General features: G+C 42.2%; 1 pseudogene; it reads left to right on the top strand.

Annotated features, from left to right (window-relative positions):
* Positions 1-21254, top strand: part of LOC116623203 — a 37919-nt pseudogene extending 16665 nt beyond the window's left edge.
* Positions 21255-21540: the final 286 nt, after the last annotated feature.

Genomic DNA, 21540 nt, shown 5'->3' with positions numbered 1-21540 from the left:
GACTTGCCTTCATCGGGAATTTATCCTTCTGTGGAGTTTGGCTATTGTGACCATTCAGTCTTGGGCCTGGTCCCTGCTCAGCAGGGCGTCTGCTTTTCCCTCTCTGTCTGCCCCTCCCCCCACTTGTTCTCTCTCTCAAATAAATAAATAAAGTAAAAAAAAAAGAACATAAAATAAAGAACATTCTTCTTCTTTTTTTTTTCCTATCAAGAACATTCTTGATGAGTAAAACTGGCTTTCCCCCCCACCCTCCACGGTGAGGGCGTGGCTTTGAAGAACTCAAGTGATTCTGACCCTTTGGTGCCAGGACCTTGACTTGTGCTCGCATATCAGGCCCGACATGTGCCCCCCCCCCCCCCCCCCGTCACATCTGTTCCCCTGCACCTGGGGGACTGCTATCCTAACTCCTTCTATGCTAGGTAAAATTTTGCCTGCTTTTGAACTTCATGTAAATGAAACCACAGAGTATGTCCTTTTTTGTGTCCATCTCCTCTCGCTCAGCATTACATTGGTGAGATTCATATGTGTGTGGTGTTGCAGATTGCCCATTCTTATTGCTATTTATATTTTCCTTGTGTAAATATTTATCCCTTCCGTGACAGATGGTCGTTACATTTGTGATGAGCACAGCAATCATGTTTAGAGAAGGTGACTCACTCTGTTGTATGCCCGAAACGAATGCAACGTACTGTGTCAACTCTACTCAAATAAAAAAAATTTAAAGATACCTGCATGTTTCTGTTGGTATTTACCCATGAGTAGAATGGCTGGGTTGTAAAATATGTGTGTATTCAGCCTTAGCAACTATTGTCAGTTGGTTTTCTAGGACGTTATTTTTTTTGAAATAATAAAATTAGGTCGGAGAAACAACTTTGATGTGTCGGTAACAAAATAAGAGCTGTGAAAATGTGTCCTTGGTTGGGGAGGCAGTGTGGGGCTACACTGTTCAGAGCCTGGAAGGCATGTGAAGGTGAGGCGGGCCGGCTAGTACAATGAAGATGGGGCGAAGTTGAATCTTGGGTCCACTGCTTACATTCTCTCTTACCTTGGCCGAGTGACTTAACCTTCTTCAACCTTAGTTTCCTCATCTGTAAAATGGGGGTAGTACACACCTAAAAGGGTTGTTTTGAAGATGAAATGAATCATGTAGGGAAACTGCTCAGAGGAGGGCCTGGTACCCAAGACACCCACAAAGTATTCATTTCTTTCCTTTTGAAGGATTTGATTTGGAGGTATTAGGAGAGTGATAATATTTGAGTGGGAAGTTATATCATTAACTGTATATCCTTTAAAGTGTTTAATAAAATAAAGGTAAGTCTGAGACTGAACTGTTAGAGGCTCAATATCCTAGTTTTATGCTGGTGGTTATGTTTTTGCCAAGCACAGAAAGGGAGTGGGTGCATTTTAGGCTTCTTTCTCAAGATGCCATTTTGCAGAATACACAGACTTGCCCCCATATTTGCAGTGCTTTGAAGAGTAGAAGCAACTCACTGTGCTCACATGGCAACAACATCTGTCACAGAGGATGAAGCCCTACAGGTAAAGAGTAGAGACCCAGGATGCAAAAAATTGGTCTTTGTCTCAGCTGTAAAGATGTGGCCATTGCCTTTACAGCCAAAGAAAGGCAAAGCACCAGGATCTGAAGGCTCCAGGTCTTAGAGTGAGCACTGATGTCAGGTACAAGAGAGCGTAAGGACCAGCATCAGGATCTTTACGTTGTACTCACAGATCTCATAAGAATATTAATAAACGGACTTGATGGGAACAAAATGAGGTGAGCTGGTGATGCAGGTGTTTTGTCTGGAGGTAAGGGAGGAGTGAGCAGAGTGGGGGGCATCTCCTGCTTATGCAGGGGGTGTGGGCTGAGTAAAGACTTGTCTTCTTTAAGCTCATTGAGACACAGAGCTTGAATATGTCAGCCTGCTATTCGGTTATCTGTGATCTCTTCCAAATGAACAAAGTACGTGCTGCAGTGAACATCCTGGAGATACTCATCCAGAAACTGTTGTAGACGGGTAACTATTCTCAAAGCAGATGTAAAAACTGGAAAGCTCCCTGACAGGGAGGCTGAGTGGAATTGTGGCAGCTTCCTCTCTTCTTTCAGTCTCCTACCATGCCAGAATAATCTTCCTAAAATACCACACTGATCATGGGAAAGCCCTCCATTGAAACTTGAGGTGGCTCTCATTGCCTGTAAGATAGGTTTCAGACTTCTCATCCTGGCATTAATGGTCCTTAGTGATTGACCTCATTCTGTTGTGAGCCTTTTTTTTTTTTTTTAAAGATTTTATTTATTTATTTGTTCAGAGCGAGAGAGTGAGTACAAGCAGGGGAAGGGCAGAGGGAGAGGGAGAAGCAGACTCCCCGCTGAGCAGGGAGCCGGACGCGGGACTCGATCCCAGGACCCTGGGATTATGACCTGAGCTGAAGGCAGCCCCTTAATGGACTGAGTCACCCAGGCGCCCCTAAGCAAGCATTACTGTTAAGAGCTCACGAACTCATACTTAGTTTAGGCACACTGAATAGTAAAAAGAAAAGGATGAATTAATTTTAACACTGTTTGAAATTTATAAACGAAATTGTTTGTATGAACTCCTAGAATTTTCACTTTTGGATCCCGATTATTTTTGATGTTTGAAAGATGACAGCAGTGTGACTTCCCTTTGTGGCAGGTAAGTGCTGCCCCCCAGTTTTATATGTTTGACTCCTGTCTTTGCTGACATTGGGAATGACGTTTCTGGAGAAACTTTCTGAAACACTCAACAGGGGTTAACATCTAGGGCACAGCTAATTTTTCATTTGTAACTTGTTGGAGTTGACTGATCATTATTTTAACTATGTGGCATATTTAATATCTTTGGTTTAACCCTCTCACTCAACTATTCTAGAATACTGGCAAGTCTATTCTAGGACAGAAGGTGCTGTAGGGGACTGAATATAGAGTTGTCCGCAAGGTGCACTGCTTTGGCCATGGTGGTATGCAGACAACTCTGAACATTGTCCATTTTTAAGTATTCAAAAAATATTTTTAGTTGTGGCTGAGGATGGAAAGTGAAGTGTTTGGAGTGGATTAAATTTCAATCCAGGGCAAGCTTATACATGACACTGCAGGTGTCCAGAGTGGTCAGCAAGCTCTGGTGGTGGTTCTCTACCCCTCCACCTCACGTTGTAGGACTTCCTGTTCCACACCATCAGGAGCAATGCCCATCTCCTTCTGCCCCTAGGTTCTGCATTCATGCCATTTCTTTTGCTAGGAACATTCTTTCCTCTACTCTTATGTATCTACTTGTTAATTTTTGGAAATTGAAAATGCACAGCAAAGTCAAAGAAGAAAACAACGATCATCCACATTCCTACCACTCAGGACTAGGCACTGCTAACATCTTTTCATATCTGCTTTAAATAGATTTTTAAGAAAAATCACCGTCAGTTTATGTGATATTGTGATTTATTTACTTATTTATTTATTTTTAAAGATTTATTTATTTATTTGAGAGAGAGAGTGAGAGCACAAGCAGGGGGAGCGGCAGAGGGAGAGGGAGAAGCAGGCTCCCCGCTGAGCAGGGAGCCCGGTGTGGGGCTCAATCCCAGAACCCTGGGATCATGACCTGAGCCGAAGGCAGATGCTTAACTGACTGAGCCACCTAGGCACCCTGTGATATTGTGATTTATAAGAAATAGATATTTTGGAAAAAAAAAGAAATATATATTTTGTCATTCAGATAATCAGATGTATATTACTCATATATCTGGTTTTTCTCTGTGGGTCCTGGCTTACAGTTCCCTCAACCCTCGGAATTTCCTAAGTGGTAGGAGCTTAAGGGTTTTTCTTATATTATGTTAATAAAATGACTTTTAGAAAGCACCTAAGGATGAGGGCTGGTTGCCAGGAGAACCCATCATGTAATTAAAGGGTTGGAACTTTCAGTTCCACACCCAGACCTTTGGGGGAAGGGAGAGGGGCTGAAGGTTGAATCAGTCGCCAATGACCACTGATTTAATCAATCATGCTTATATAATGAAGCCTCCATAAAAACTATGTTTCTCTGAGGAATGGAGTTCAGAGAGCTTCAGTGTTGATGAGCACGTGGAGATTTGGGGAAGGTGACATGCCTGGAGAGGTCCTGGAAGCTCTGTGCCCTTTCCCCGTACCTTGCCCTATGCATCTCTTCCATCTGGCTGTTTCTGAGTTATATACTTTTATAATAAACCGGTAATCTAGTAAGTAAAATGTTTCTCTGAGTTTTGTGAGCTGCCCTAACATATTAATCCATGAGAGGCTCCAATGACCAGGCAGGGGTCATTGGAGCCTCTAATCTATAACCTCTTGGTCAGAAGCCCAGGAGACAAACTGGGCTTGCAACTGCTGTCTGAAATTGGGGGTGGGGTATTTGGGGGGGCAGTCTTGTAGGACTGAGCCCTTAACCTATGTAATCTGGTGCCAACTCCAGGTAGAGAGTGTCAGAATTGAGTTGAATTGTGGGACACCCTGCTCGTGTCCCGAAAATTGGTGCTGTGAAGGAACCCCACTCCCACTTACATGGAAATTGGGCCCCAGAACCTTTTTAGTTTGGAAAAGTGGTGGGTTTTTGTTGTTGTTGTTTTATCTTTTTTTTTTTTTTTAAGATTTTTATTTATTTGACAGAGAGAGAGTGAGAGAGAGAGAGAGCAAGGGAGCACAAGCAGGGGGAACAACAGAGGGAGAGGGAGAAGCAGGCTCTCCACTGAGCAGGGAGGCCGTGTTTTTGTTTTTTTAGAGAGAGAGGGAGAGAGAGAGCATGCGAGCACATGAAGGCGTCGGGGGGAGGGGCAAAGGGAGAGAGAATTTTTTTTTTAAAGATTTTATTTATTTGACAGAGAGAAAGAGAGAGAGTACAAACAGGGGGAGCTGCGGGCAGAGGGAGAAGCAGACTTCCCACCAAGCAGGGAGCCTGATGTGGGGCTCTATCCCAGGACGCTGGAATCATGACCTGAACCGAAGGCAGACGCTTAATGACTGAGCCACCCAGGCGCCCCAAAGAGAGAGAGAATCTTAAGCAGGCTCCACGCACAGCATGGAGTCCGACAGGGGGCTCAATTTCATAACCCTGAGATCATGACCTGAGTTGAAACCAAGAGTCGGTCGCTTAACTGACTGAGCCACCTAGGCACCCCAGAACTTTTTAGTTTGATGACAATATTTATTCATTCTAGAGAGTTCAAATAATGCACAGAACTGCAATGATAAAATTTTAAAAATATATAACCCTTTCCAAATCCCACCATTAACATTAAATAGGCACCATATCAGACATACATACACACATGTGCACACATTCTTTCCTTCAGCGCTTGGAGGGCATTTCTGTGTTATCTTTTGGCTCTGTGTGCTGTTGTGGGAAAGTCTGAGGCCATCTTGAATCTTCTTCTTGGTACCCGAAGAAGTCCTTAGGGTTGAAGTTCAATGGCTTTAGTAGGATATTAAGCTTCTTATGTCAAATTTCTTGTTATGTGGTATGCCCTTTCAATATGCAGACTTTCCCTCCCAAATTCAGGGAAATTATCTTGTGTGTTTTCTTTGAAAACTGCCTTTCCATTTGCTGGGTTTTCACAGCGGGGACACCAATCATCCTGTCCCCTGACCTCCATAGTCATAAATTTCACTCTCATTGCTTTAATTTCTTTTACTGTTGAGTCTTTGTTCACTGCCATTCCTGTAAACCCTTTTTTCCATGTCTGTCATAAATTTGATCATGGGCTGTGGTCTGGTTTGTTGCCATGTCTGTTGCATTGACTTGTTCTGTAATGTTTCAGTCTTTTCTTTGTTTCTTTGTTTCTTCGTTTCTTCCTTCCTTCCTTCCTTCCTTCCTTCCTTCCTTCCTTCCTTCCTTCCTCCGAGCGTGTGTGCACAAGCAGTGGCGGGGGAGGGGCTCAGAGAGGGAGAGAGAGAATCTTAAGCAGGCTCTACACTCATTGTAGAGCCCCACTCGGGGCTCAATCTCACCCCCCTGAGATCCTGACCTGAGCTGAAATCAAGAGTCAGATGCTTAACCGCTGGAGCCACCCAGGCACCCCTACAATCTTTCTTTTCACACCATTCTGTTATTTTCATCGTGTCCTTGGGCTTTATTGAATGCATGTTCTTTTTGACTTGCTATCATGAGAAGCAGTGTGGGCAGGGGTCCCTCTGTTCCTTGAGTTAGTTTTCTTCAGAGTTAGTTTTGTAGGCGAAGTTCCTGGGAGTGTGTTTGCATATTGCATGTTGTTTTCATTCAGCCTGCTCATGCTTGGGCAGCTCTGTGCATGTGTAGGCCTGCCTCTGTGCTCTTGAGGTGACTCAGTGAGGCGACCCCTTGACAGTCTTTGTACAGTATCTGGGCAGTTTGTTTTCCTCAGGAGCCAGAACATGAGAGCTGGATATTTCCTGTGCGGTCCATTTTCTTCTGTGCTCTGCAGGAGTGGTGGATGAAGATGGTGTGGAGTTTGAGTGGGGGGATTGCTCAGGTGAGGGCTTGACCTGTAAACATAGTAGAAATGTCATTTCTCCCCAGAATGATCTGTAGGGTTAATTCTATTCCTATTAAAATCCCAGCAAAGTTTTTTTTATAGATGTAGGTAAGCTTATTCTAAAATTTACATGGGAAGTCACAAGCTCTAGCATAGCTAAAACGATTTTTAAAAAGAAGAATAATGAAGGAATCACTCTAACCCAAATATGAAGGCCTACTATATAGCCAAAGTAATCAAGACAATGTGGCATTGGATGAGGGATGGACACATAGGTCAATGGGTAAGAATGGACAACCCAGAAATAGACCCAAACAAATATACTCAACTTATTTATTTATTTTTTTACAGAGGTCTTTTTTTTTTTTAAAGATTTTATTTATTTATTTGAGAGAGAGAATGAGATAGAGAGAGCATGAGAGGGGGGAGGGTCAGAGGGAGAAGCAGACTCCCTGCTGAGCAGGGAGCCCGATGCGGGACCCGATCCCGGGACTCCAGGATCATGACCTGAGCCGAAGGCAGTCGCTTAACCAGCTGAGCCACCCAGGCGCCCATATACTCAACTTATTTTTGACAAAAGTGCAAAAGAAATTCAATACAGGAAATATAGCTTTTCAACAAAGAGTGTTGGAGCAATTAGATGTCCATTGGCAAAAAATGATTCTTGACCCATAATCAAAATGGGAAACGCAAAACTAAAAAGCTTTTAGGAAAAAGCCATGGGAGAAAATCTTTAGGGTCTGGAACTAGGCAGAAAGTTCTTAGACTCGATACCAGAAGCACGATCCATAGAAGGAAAAATTGATAAATTGGACTTCACAAAGTTAAAAACATTTGCTCTGCTAAAGCTCATGTGAAGAGGATGACAAGACAAGCTACAGACTGGGGAAAAAAAAATCTCTGCAACCCACACATCCAACAAAGCACTGGTATTTAGAATATATAAAGAACGCTCAAAACTGAATGTTAAAAAAAAGTTCTATTATTTTTTTACAACTGCGTGTAAATCTATAATTATCTTAAAATAAGAAGTTTAATTAAAAAGAACTTTACATCTTCAGAGCATCCTTTTCTTCTGATCCTTCAGACTCACATTCTTGTTGAACCCTGAACTTTTCCTTTGGAGCATTTGTCATGGTTTTGTAATTATTTGAGCAGTTATTAGTTTAATGTCTGTCTCTCCCACTAGGCTGCGAGCTCTATACCATTGTATCTCCCGTGCTGAAACAATGACCAAGAAATATTTATTAAATGAATAAGAGTTAATGCCTTGAAGAATTATTGAAGGGCGGGCAATTGCTTTGTATTTGGAAAATACTTTATATTTTATTTTTATTTTTTAAGTGATCTCTGCACCCAATGTGGGGCTTGAACTCATGACCCTGAGATTGAGAGTCACATGCTCTACAGCCTGAGCCAGCCAGGCGTCCCTGAAAAATACTTTAAATCCATGCTTCCCCCACTTTTTTGGGGAAAAAATGAACCCTATCATTTTCTCAGGACACCCTTCATACTTTGAGGCTCCTGATTGAGCCCTGCATTGTCAGCAGCCTTTGTACAACATCTACCATTTCTCCAAATCCTCCACCTTGGGACAACTGCGAAGATCCACTCTCTTGGCCTCCTCAGGGCTGAGTTTACCCAGTAATTGGTCTCATTACTCTATGTTGGAATTTTAGGAAGACAGCATGATGCTGTCATTATTCAACGAATAACAATGTCTAAATTGATGCAAGGCTCCCTGAAAACGACATTTCTAGGCTTGTTTATAACAACCTACTCAAACATTTTGACTTATTACGAAAACAATTCAAGGGCCTTCGACATCTCCAGTGACAAGGTATCTTGAGAAAACATATGGAGGGGAATCTCTGTGACAGGTAAGACGTTGTCACAAAGTGACTGACTTGACAGGAAAAGCTAGTTTTAGAATTCTCTTTGAATTCCAAGCAGTGTTTGCCTGAGAAGGAGGGAGGTTGTTCGCAGGCGGCATTTTTGTTTGCTGTTCTTGGGCCAGTCCGGTTGTGAAGGAGTACGCAGGATCTTCTCCTTACTTTTTTTTAAGGTTTTATTTATTTATCTGTCAGAAAGAGAGAGAGAGACCACAAGCAGGGAGAGCAGGCAAAGGGAGAAGCAGGCTCCCCGTTGAGCAGGGAGCCCCATGCGGGACTCTATCCCAGGACCCCGGGATCATGACCTGAGCTGAAGGCAGATGCTTCACTGACTGAGTCACCCAGGCATCCCAAGGAATTGCAAGATCTTTTTTTTTTTTTTTAATATTTTATTTGAAAGAGAGAGAGAGAAAGAGCATGAGCAGGGAGAGCAGAAGAGGGAGAGGGAGAAGCAGATCCCCACTGAGCAGGGAGCCCGATGCTGGACTCGATCCTAGGACCCTGGAATCATGACCTGAGCCGAAGGCAGATGCTTAACCGACTGAGCCACCCAGGCGCCCCGTGATCTTCTTATACAGTCTCACTTGTCACATTATTTTTGAAGCATGTATTTATATATATTCTCAAGACAACAGAGAAATCCCCTTTATGACTACAGAAATATAAACTCCACTCAGAAGACTTAGAGTGAAAAACAAATTTCCCCAAGTATCAACATCAAAAGATTATCATTCTTTTTGATTTTTAATTTTGAACTACTTTTCGCCTTGGAGGTAAATTGCAAATATAGTTGTAGGAAAACGGTCCCTCCCAAAATATCCATGCCCTACTCTCAGAATCCTCTGAAGATGTTATGGTGATGGCCCTGGAGGCTTTGCAGATGTAGGTAAGGAGAGATTAGCCCTATTTATCCAGGTGGGTCCAATCTAATCAGAGCCCTTAAAAGCAGAGAGCTTTCTCTGACTGAAGTCAGAGAGATTCGAAGCATGGGGACTCAACCCACTTTGGCTAGCTGTGAGATGGAGGGGGGGGCCCCCCTGCAAGGACCAGAGGGAGGCTTCTAGGAGATAAGGATGGCCCCTGGCTGACAGGCAGCAAGGAAATGGAATATCCTTCTGTAACTGCAAGGAATTGAATCCTGCCGACAATCTGAGTGAGCTTGGGAGTGGACCCGAGTCCCAGGTGAGAACGATGATCTCCATGGATACCTGAATTTTAGCTTGGTGAGACCCTGAGCAGAGAATCTAGCCGTGCTGCTCCGGACTTCTGACCTGTGGAACTGTGAGATAATAAATGGGTGGTGTTTTAAGCTGCTAATTTTGTGGCAATTTGTTCTGCAGCAATAGAAAACGAATACAGGAGTACAGAGAGTTCCCCGTCTATCCTTCACCCAGTTTCTCCTAATGTTAACATTTTATTTATTATAGGATAATGATCAAAATCAGGACATTAACACTGACACAGTACTACCAGCTAAACTACAGTCTTTACTTGAATTTCACCCATGTTTCCACTAGTGTCCTTTTTCTGTTCCAGGATCCCATCTAGAATGAAACAGTGCTTTTAATCATTGTGTCTCCTTAATCTCATTCAGTCTGTGATGGTTCCCCAGTCTTTCTTGACCTTGACGCTTTTGAAGAGTACTGTCTGGTTATTTTGTAGAATATAACTTGATTTGTGTTTGTTAGGTGTTCCTAGATGATTGCAATTATATTATGTACCGTTGGCAAGAATACCAGAGAAATGTGCTTTTCTTAGCACATCATATCCAAGGGTTCATGATCTTGACGTATCTTTCTACTGGCTTTGTTAACTGTGATCACTTGGTTATTGTGGTATCTTCTGGGTTTCTCCACCATAAAGTTACTATCTTCCCTTTGTGTTAATCAATATCTTTGAGACTATGCAAATCTTATTTGTCTTTAAACCTTTGTCCACTAGTTTTAGCATCGATTAGTAGATTTTGTCATCTGTAATCAGGGGTGGGTGGAAGGATTCTTAATAGTTTAACCAGTATCCTTCCAACTCCCTCCCATGTTTGGTAAATAAGTGTTTGCGTTAATATATATGTAAATATATAAATACATACATAAAGCAAATAGGGTATATTTGTTACATATAATACTAATGTTATTTTGTAACCAGCTATTTACTTAACGATGTATCATGAACATTTTTCCTTGTCAATAAATATTTTTTATTTTTTAATTTAATTTTTTTAAAGATTTTATTTATTTATTCATGAGAGACAGTGAGAGAGAGGCAGAGGCAGAGGGAGAAGCAGGCTCCCTGCAGAGCAGGGAGCCCGATGTGGGACTCAATCTCAGGACCCTGGGATCACGATCTGAGTCAAGGCTTAACCGACTGAGCCACCCAGGTGCCCCAATAAATATTTTTTTTAGAATATGGGTTCTAAGAGTAGTTAGTAGTAGTAGTTAGATAGCATTTTATTTTATGGTTCCATTATTTTTCTAGCCAGTTTACAATTTTCAGATGAGTTGTTTAAATGATTTTTTATTATATATAGGGTGTGGTGAATATCTTTGTACATACAGCTTTGCACACATCTCTGTATTTCCTAAGCATGGTTTTCTTGGAAGTTGAATTGCTGGCTCAAAAGATTTGTACACTTTTAAAACATTTGGTACACCTTGTATACTTCTCTGTTTCTGACCAAAAATGCAAATGCGTGGCAGATTCTCCCATTCATCTTATTCCTAACAGTGTTTCATATCAGGATTTTCGGCATTCTTGCTCGTGGTATAATCATTTAATAAGAATTATATTCCTGCAAAGCCAGCTTTCCGTTTTTACAACCAGTGGCTTCGAGGGGAGACACAGACCACTGCAGACACCAGCCTATGGTGTGCTGGGGGTGAGCGGGCGGCTCAGCTCAGCATGAAGCTAGTACTAGGAGTCTTCTCTGTAGGCACAAGCTCAAGATCAGTGGGCTGCCCCCTGGGACTGGCTGCAGTGGTGGTCCTTAGTACTTGGTGGTGTCAGAATCACCTGGGAAGCTTATTAAAATGTAAGTTTCTGGATTCAAATCCAGATCTAAAGATCAGAATCCTTGGTGGAATGTCCCAGGCATTTCTATTTTTTTTTTTAAAGATTTTATTTATTTATTTAATTGACAGAGAGAGAGAGACGGCGAGAGAGGGAACACAAGCAGGGGGAGTGGGAGAGGGAGAAGCAGGCTTCCCACTGAGCAGAGAGTCCGATGCAGGGCTCGATCCCAGGACCTTGGGATCATGACCTGAGCCGAAGGCAGTCGCTTAACCAACTGAGCCCCCCAGGCGCCCCCCAGGCGCCCCCCAGGCATTTGTATTTTGAACAACTTCATCAAGGGTGCGGAAATGAGGTGGTCCTTGGGTCCATACTTGGAGAAACACCAGTTTTGGCTTTGAGCCATCTGAGGAGATTATTCTTTGGAATAATCTATGAGAAATAAACTGGACAGGGGAACTTATGCCTTGTCACCACGTGCAAAGGCGGGCTTTCTCTGACTTTCCTCTTATTTACTTTTTGGTTAGTCCTTTTTTTTTTTTTTCGGTCCAGACTCTTTTTTGAGAAAGCATACTTCTCCAAAATAGAAACATTTTTCTTTGTATCAATAAATGATCTTTTTTAAAAAAAGATTTTATTTATTTATTGTTATTTATTTTTTTAAAAAAATTTATTTATTTTTTGACAGAGAGAGAGACAGCGAGAGAGGGAACACAAGCAAGGGGAGTGGGAGAGGGAGAAGCAGGCTTCCCATGGAGCAGGGAGCCCGGCCCAGGGCTGGATCCCAGGACCCTAGGATCATGACCTGAGCCGAAGGCAGACGCTTAATGACTGAGCCACCCAGGTGCCCCTTAAAGATTTTATTTAGTTATTTGAGAGAGAGAGAGAGAGCTTGAGAGAACGAGTGGGAGGAGGGGCAGAGGGAGAAGCAGACTCCCTGAGGAGCGGGGCTTGATCCCAGGACCCTGAGATCATGACCTGAGCTGAAGGCAGATGCTTAACCAACTGAGCCACCCAGGTGCCCTCAATAAATGATCTTATCACTCCCACCCTTTCATGTCTCCTGCAGCCTCTCTTGCTCCTATGAACATCTTGTAATTTGCCCATACTTGGTGTATGTGATTTCACAGGATCCTTACTGCAGCCCTTCAGGGAAAGGGGCGCTGGTATTAGGAGCCATTGCATTTGTAAAGATTAGGAAACAGGCTTAGAGAAGTTAAGTAATAATAATAATAATTAACATTCATCGAGTTTTTTGTGTCTCAGCACCCCTGCAGAGTGGAAATTAATATTGTTAGGCCCAAAGCAGTCATCACACTGAGCCACGTGAGCTGGTTAGAAACAGAACTGAAGGTCACATCACAGCCTGGTCCAGACCAGATCCTCACTGTAGCTGATCAAGCCCTTGCTCCTTGGGGTGTGTGTGTGTGTGTGTGTGTGTGTGTGTGTGTGTGTGTGTGGGTGTAGTGAGGGATGGGATCCAAGTTCTGGGATCTTGGTTGTTGGTCTAGAGCAGCTTCTGTCTGCAGTATATTTACTTACAATCTTAGTGTGTGTCTGTGGTGGGGGAGGGGGAGCAGGATACATACCTTTCCTTGGCTCTTAGAGTGTCTTGGTCCCCTAACCCCAACACCAACCAGGGTGGAGAAAATCCACTCAGAAGCATCATATTTATGGAAGCTATTCATACATCCTATACGAATGGGCTGTAGAAACAGGGCTGGCGTGGAGGAAATGAAGATTTTCGACTGATGCTGAAAGCTGTATTATTTGCTCTTGAATTTCCAGGCTGCCATATAGTCGTTTATGTGAACATGATGCATTTTAAGGTATGGTATTTAAAACACACATGGCATTAAATCATAGTTCTGCTCTTTACATACTTTATAGAGAAACTGGGACATGGTTTCATTCATACAGATTATTAGGCTCATCTCCTTAGAAGAGGCTAGCTTCTTAAAGTAATGGGTTTGACGTGTATAAGGATGATTTCAGTATAAGTAGCTCTTAAACTATGCAGTTGAGAGCAGAGACCGTGGGGACTACAGTGACCTTACTTTATGTAAGGAATGTTCATCACTTCTGTTATCTCATGGTAAAGATTAGGTATGAAATATAAACACATAAGAACCCTTTTCATCAGATAGTGTACCGAGAGCAGCAGGTCCTTAAAATAGCTCGGTTTCTCTGGATTCAAAGTTGAGAGAAGAAGGCAGTGGATTTCACCTAGATGACAATTTAACAACTTCTCCTCTTTCTGAAACCTCATATCCCTTCTCTCTCATTCCACTTCCAACAGTGGGAGAGAACCTGTGGACTTCCCATCACCCTGTCTACACCTCGTCTACACAGGGACTGCGTCCCTCTGTGTGTACTTTGCCTTCCCTCCTGTAACTTTGGCTGCCATCTTCCTTTACCTTCTCAAGCATCTGGCTCCAGCAGTTTTTCCCTGTTCTGTATCTTCAACTTTTCCCTATCTACTGGATCATTCCCATCAGCATATACATATGCTATAATATCACCCATTGTAAGATGAAAAACAAAACAAAACAAACTTCTTTACCCTGTATCCTTCCCTAGTGATGACTTACTTCTCTCCTCCCTTTAGAGCAAAACTCCTTGAGAGAGTTGTCCTGTTCTTCCTTGAATGCACACAGGCTTTCAGCCCCTCCACTCCCCTCTGCTGAAGTGGCTCTTGCCAAGGTCACCAATGACCCTGTGTTGTTAAATCCAGTGCTCATTTCTCAGACCTCATCTTGCTTGACCAGCCCGCAGCATCTGACACAGTCATTCCTTCCTTCTTCAAACACTATAAACCCTTGGCTTCAGAGAACACGCTGTCTTGGCTCACTTCCTTCATCACTGTTCACTCTTCTGCATTTTCCTTTGCTGGCTTTTCCTCATTGCCCCAAGCTTTAAATTTTGGGTACACCAGGACTCAGTCTTTGGGTCTCTTCTCTGTATTCCCATTCCTTACATTTCCACTTCTGAAACTTTCTCACATCAGGGCCTACACAGGAAATAACCCCTTGTTTTGTCACCCTGGGATCAGCAAGGGCGCCCTGGGCTGCCACATCTTGGTTCACCATAACCTTTTTTTTTTTTGAAGATTTTATTTATTTATTTATTTATTTATTTATTTAGAGCATGTGAGTGGGGGAGGGGCAGAAGGGCAGAGGGAGATGAAGAGAGAGAATCTCAAGCAGACTCCGTGCTGAGCATGGTACCCAATGCAGGGCTCGATCCCATGACCCTGAGATCATGGCCTGAACTGAAATCAAGAGGCAGATACTTAACCAACTGAGCTACCCAGGCACTCCCTGTAACCCTTTTATATGCAGAGAAATGCCAGGTAGAAATTTTTTTTTTTAAGATTTTATTTATTTATTTGACAGAGATCACAAGCAGTCAGAGAGGCAGGCAGAAAGAGAAGGGGAAGCAGGCTCCTTGCTGAGCAGGGAGCCCGATGCGGGGCTCGATCCCAGGGATCACAACCTGAGCCCAAGGCAGACGCTTAACCCACTGAGCCACCCAGGCGCCCTGCCAGGTAGAAATCTTTATTAGATGATCTGTTCTCTGTTCCAGACTTTAAGTAACATCTACACTTTGTTCTCTAAATATGTATCTTTAGCCCAGATTCCTCCCCTAAACCTATTCAACTGCCTCCTGGAAATCTCCATTTGGATGTCACTTTCAGCCAGCCCTTGGTTCTTTTTTAGGAGGAATTACTCTATAAATAGGTATAGATTTGGTGTATCCACGGAGGAGGTGAGTTCAAGATCTTCCTACATTGCCATTAACAAGGGAACCCTTAACCAGGGGTGACGGGGGGTGGGGGGTGGGGGTGGGGAGGAGAGACAGAGAGAAAGAGGGAACACAGAGACTCAGAGTGAAAATCAGTTCATGAGGTTTAACATTCAAATGAGAGGAGTTCCAGAAACTGAAATCAGAGAAAGCTGAGGAGAGATATAATTAGCTAATTCAGGAAACCAAAATCTCTAAGTTAAAATGACCCATCTCAGCACTTCTCTCAATGGATAATTAAAAAAAAAAAAAAGACTCACACCAAGTCATGAAATTTTAGACTTCCAGGGATAAAGAGAAAATCATAACAGGTTATAGAAAGGAAAAAAATAACATATAAAAAGATGCAGCATCAGAATGACTTATCACCATGCTGTGGAGAGGCAATGCCTGAGATTTTTTTTTAGTATAAAAATATGGACATGAAAACAAAAGCTGTCATCATTTGCAGATACTACGATTGTTTGACCTAAAAAATCCATGACCATTAACTGAAAAATCCAACCATCAGAGCTAGTAAGATGGCTGGATACAATATCTACATGAAAAATCAGTAGCACGTCTATGCCTGTCAATCTCTCAAACTCATCAGGTTTTACCCAAACTCCTCTTTTCCCCAAAACAAGGTATTCTGGATGTTCACATTTCCGTGAATTTTATCATTATTCTTTCAGTTACTCAGTCTACACACCTTAGGGTTATCCTTTCATTTTCCCTCCACATTCCAACAGCTACCTTATATTATAGATCATTCCCAGACAATGTCTTTTGAATACATCTCTTCTGATACCACCAATGCAGCACTCATATATTTCCATTTACTTCCTATGACACCGAGTCCAACTCCCTTCTCCCTACCTTGCTCTACAATAGAGGCTGGAAATAAGGAAATACTAGGATTCTCAGCCTTGAAGCCTGGGGTGACCATTTGACATGGGTCAGGCTAGTGAGCCATTAGGCAGAAGTCCCTGGGAGGACTGCTGGGTTTTCAACAGAAACCGAGGAAGACCAAGAGAATGGATAACATCTTTGAAGTGCTGGAGAAAACCCAACCTATAATTATATATCCAGTAAAAATATCCTTCAAAGAAGTGAAATAAAGGGGATTTCCTCAGGCTAAAGGAAAACGGCCTCAGACAGAAGCACACACTGCAGGAAGGAATGAAAAGCACCAGAAAGAAAAAAATATGTGAGAAATAGAAAGGAATATTTCTTATTTAGAAAACAATAATGATAATGTTTTATAAAATTTGTACTATATATAGAAGTAGAACATATGACAACAATGTATAGAAAAAAAGGCAAGAGTAGGGGGTGCCTGGATGACTCAGTTGGTTAAGCACCTGCCTTCCCCTTGGGTCATGATCCCAGGAGGGAGCCCTGAGGTGGGCTCTGTGCTCTGTGGGGAGTCTGCTTCTCTCTCTCCCTCTGTTCCTCCCTTCGGCTTGTGCTCTTTCTCTCAAATAATAAATAAAAAATCTTTTAAAAAAAAGCAGAAAAAGGCAAGAGGCAGAGATAAGTTTCTTGTATTGTTTCAAAAGTGGTAAAAGCACTAATTTAAAGAAGTCTGCAACAACTATTTTTAAGTAAGCATCCATACATTAATGCCCATGGAAAGATTACTCTAAGAATGTTTTTAAAGATAATACAGGAGAAAAATAATTAAGACATTGATGAGTCCAAAGAAAGCAAAACAGGAGGACTAAATCCAGGGGGTTGACTGGGGGTTGTGGGACCCTAGGGTTCCAACAAGATATTGCCTAGAAATTATGCTTGAGGGGGGAAAAAACATTTTTTTTTTTTTTAACTTTGCACACCATGCAATGTCAGCGCTCATAGGGATGAGCAGGGATGAAGCAAGCCCTTTAGCAATTTGGTTAGTGATCTTTCAGCCCCTTTGGCAGTGCACAGTACGACCTTGTTTATTTGTGAAGCCCAGTGTCCGTTCTGATGTAAGAAAAAGAGAGTAACAGATGAGTCAGAAAGATAGGAGGGAGCCAGATTCTGTAGGGTCTTGCAGACCACTGTAAAGACTTTGACTCTAAGATAGGAAATCACTGGTACGTTTTGAACACAAGAGTGACCTGATTTGGTTTTTATTTTATTTTTTAATTAAAAAAATTTTTTTTAAGTAGGCTCCATGCCCAGTGTGGATCCCAGTGCAGGGCTCAAACTCACCACCTTGAGATTGAGACCTGAGCTGAGATCGAGAGTCAGACGCTTAACCGACTGAGCCAGCCAGGCATCCCGACTTCTATTTTAAAATAATTCTGAGTGCTGTATTGCAAATAGGCGGTGGGAGTGCACAGCCTAAAGCAAAGAGGTTGGTCTGGACACTGTTGTACTAAACCAACAAGATGATGAATCCTTATAACCAGGATGGACCAGTGAAGATGGTAAGTGGTCAGAATCTTGATATATTTTGAGGTGACACCAACAGATTTTTCTCTGAAGGATTGGAGGTAGGGTGTTGGAGAAATAAAAAAGTCAAGCCTGACTACAAGATGTCTGACCTGAGCCACTGGAAGAATGAACCTGCCATTTACAGATATGGGGAAGATGATGGGATAAGCAGTTCTGAGATTAAGATAAAGAGATCAGTTTGAGACATGTTATTTCTCTTTCTCTCTCTTCCCTTCTGGAAAGTTTTCTTGACTTAACTTTTTAAATTCTTTTCTATGAAGTCTTCGAATTGTTGATTTCCTGGAGATTTTCCTATTTTTTTAAAAAAGATTTATTTATTTGAGAGAGAGAGTGAGTGTGTGGGGAGAGGGGCAGAGGGAGAGAGAGAATCTCTAGCAGACTCACCGTGGGGCTCCCTATGGTGCTCGATCTCATGACCCTGAGGTCACGAACTGAGCTGAAACCAAGAGTCAGATGCTTAACCGACTGCACCACCCATGTGCCCTTCTTATATATTTTTTGAGTGTCCTTTTTCTATAATTCCTACTCTTGTTTCATGGATGAAATATCTTTTCTCTCTGAAAACATTAGTTGTAATTTAAAAGTTTTTTTTTTTTTTTTTTCTGCCCCATGAGGTATCTTTTTTTTTTTCTGGGTTCCTTTCTTTCCTGGGTTTCATTCTTTACAATTTTTATTCAAAGTTAATAATTCTGTGAGGTTCATTGTAGAAAACAGCATCATCTGCCACCTCTCCCTTTATCTCATTTCGATACTTCCCCTCCCCCAGTCAAACACTCTCAGTTCTTTTAGCTGATATTTTTAAATACCATACTTGCATTGCTATCTCTTGATTTTTCAGTTTCAGGCACTATCTTTTTCTTTGGTGAATGAGAATTTACCCCTCCTTCCTATTTGTGCTGTCATAAGCCTGCTCTGTTGTCATCCCTCCACGTTTCTAATGTTGTTAGGTAATTATTGAGTGTGAACACTATTGTTCTTTGCCTATTGCAATTGTTTTTCTTTTTTTTTTTAAATATTTTATTTTTAAGTAGTCTCTCCACCCAATGTGGTGCTCGAATTCACAACCCTGAGGCCAGGAGTTCCATGCTGTACCAACTGAGCCAGCCAGGCGCCCCTCTTTTCTTATTGATTTGTAGGAATTCTTTATATAGCTAGGCTATTATTTCTTTGTTAGTTGTATGTGTTGCAGAAAACCCTCACTCTGAGTCTGTCTTTTCAGTTTGTTGATGGTACTTCTGTTATATAGAACTTTAAATTCTAATGTAATCACACATAGCCGTCTTTTCTTGATGGTTTGTGGCTTTCCCCCTCTTGTTAAAGAAAATTATCTTGAGGTCATGAAACTATTTTCCTATATTTCCTTCTAAAAATTTAAAGTCTTGCTTTTCACATTCAGAACTTCAATTCACCTGCAAAATCAATTTTCTGTGATCTGAGGTAGGGATAAACTTTTCATGATTTTCTGTGTAGGTGATCAGTGATCCTAACACTGTTTATTAAAGAGCTTCTGTGGGATTTGATTGGCTGAGCTATGTGATGGCAGCTGTGGCTGAGGGGGTGGCCGGAAAGCAGCTGTGGAGTCTGACAGACTCTCTCTGCCTTGACTTTTGGTTTCAGCCTAGTGCCCTGAGCTGAGGAAGTTTTCGCATCTTGTTCTGCTCCGCTCCTAAGGCATCGCACCTTCTCGGTCCCATTGCTGCCCCCGGAACCCATTTGAAGGGCACGGCTGGAAGGGTGGGTCTGAGCCTGGGGGACTGTGAGGCTGCCCCCTTGGTCACCTCCAGTGGGTGCTTAGCCCCAGACCAACCTTGTGACCTCTGTGAGGAAGATGTTGCTCTGGCATTGGAAAGAGTGGAAGGGGATGAGAAACAAATGGGGATAAAAAGCAGCAGCGAGTGGAATCCTGTGCGGCAAGAATCCATTGCTTCTGCTCAGATTGGTGGTACTACCACGACAGAAAGCCACGAGTCTGTCCCATGCATTGTGAAGCAAAGGTGATCGGGGAAAACAGCAGGAAGATAGGATATATATTTGATTAGTCCACGAGGACTAAAGTTCAGATCCCAAAGTGCACTTGCTAATTACCTTCACAAAAATGGAGAGACTTGTCTTACACCAGAAGATTTTGATTTTATTGTTTCTAAACCTTCTAAAAGGGGCATCAGGTCCACATATAAAGACTGCAGCGTAGCACCTCTGACATCCCAAATGCAAAATCAAAGTAACAATTCAAGCTGGAACCTCAGGACACGAAGCTGGTGGGAAAAGGATGCCTCTCCCCTCCCAAGTGGTAGTTTGGAATGGCAAAAGAGCAGGGGATTAGCTAACTTTAAAGAAGATGAAGGTAGGGGCGCCTGGGTGGCTCAGTCGTTAAGCGTCTGCCTTCGGCTCAGGTCATGATCCCAGGGTCCTGGGATCGAGCCCCGCATCAGGCTCCCTGCTCAGCGGGAAGCCTGCTTCTCCCTCTCCCACTCCCCCTGCTTGTGTTCCCTCTCTCGCTGTGTCTCTCTCTGTCAAATAAATAAATAAAATCTTTAAAAAAAAAAAAATAAAGAAGATGAAGGTGTTAATGATGTTGACTCCGGAAAGGTTAGAAGGTCCAAAGGAAAGGGGGCTATTTTGAAAGGAATTCCAATGAAGAAAACTAAAACAGGGTGCCGGAAGGGTCTTCCAGATTCTGCTCAAAGTAATAGGAGAAGAGAATCTGAGTTTAATAAGGCAGATGCTGAAAGTGAACCTTGTACAGGAAGTCAGCTTGATAAAAAAAGTTTTATCTCCATTTCTGATGCTGGAGCAAGCAACAAGCCCCTCGATGTAACCAATGAAGAAAAGAGACTTGTGAAAAAAAAAATCATTGAGTTCAGGATCAAATTTTTGTTTTGAACAAATAACTTCTGGCATCGTAAACAAATTATGTTCAAGTGAAGAAGCACAACGAGAAGTGTGAGGAAACCTTTTTAGAAGCTGGGGAAATATAAACAAAAGTAGAAACTGGGGGAAGGAAGGAACATTTGCATACTGACATTTGAAAATGTGGCTCTGAAATGGACAACAACTGCTCGCAAACTGAGAAAGACTAGTTCTCTGAGAATATGTCAAGAAGATACCGTTCCACGGACAGAAACAGAAAAAAGGAAAACAAGCCTATGTTCTTCCAGCAAATATAACAGAGAAGTTCTTAGCCCCCCACCATGACGCAAAGCCTTTAAGAAGTGGACACCTCCTTGGTCACCTTTTAATTTTGTCCAAGAGACCCTTTTCCACGCTCCACGGAAGCTCCTCATTGCTACTGTAATTCTCAATCAGACCTCAGGCAAAATGTCAATGCCTGTGCTTTGGGAGTTTCTGGAGAAGTAAGTATCCTTCGGCTGAGGTAGCAAGAACCCCAGACTGCAGAGATGTGTCAGAACTTCTTAAACCTCTTTGGTCTCTACAATCTTCAAGCAAAAACCATTGTCAAGTTCTCAGATGAATATCTCACAAAGTAGTGGAGGTATCCACTTGAGCTTTGTAGGATGGCAAATATGATCTTAACCGTATTTTTTCCATCAATGAGTGGAAGCAGGTACATCCTGAAGACCATAAGCTAAAGAAACACGATGACTGACTTCGGAAAATTGTGAAAAATTAATTCTGTCTTAAAATTCTTTGAAGTTTTCAAACTTGTTTTTTATATGTGTACTTGATCCATAAGAGCCCCATTAGGCAAAACCACTGACTTTACAGGCATGTAGATTTTAATCAGTCCAACTAGAAACGTAATATAGGTTTTCTTTTTTGTTTCAAATTTTTATTTAAATTCTCGTTAGCTAACATATAGTGTAATATTGGTTTCAGGAGTAGAATTTCGTAATTCATAGCTTACATATGGCTGACTTTATTTTGCTTAGCATAATACCCTCTAGCTCCATCCATGCTGTTGCAAATG

This window comes from Phoca vitulina, unplaced genomic scaffold (assembly GCF_004348235.1).
Source record: "Phoca vitulina isolate PV1807 unplaced genomic scaffold, GSC_HSeal_1.0 scaffold58, whole genome shotgun sequence".
Taxonomy (NCBI): Eukaryota; Metazoa; Chordata; class Mammalia; order Carnivora; family Phocidae; genus Phoca; species Phoca vitulina.
The sequence above is the reverse complement of the archived record's forward strand: the minus strand, read 5'-3'. Positions and strand labels throughout refer to the sequence as shown.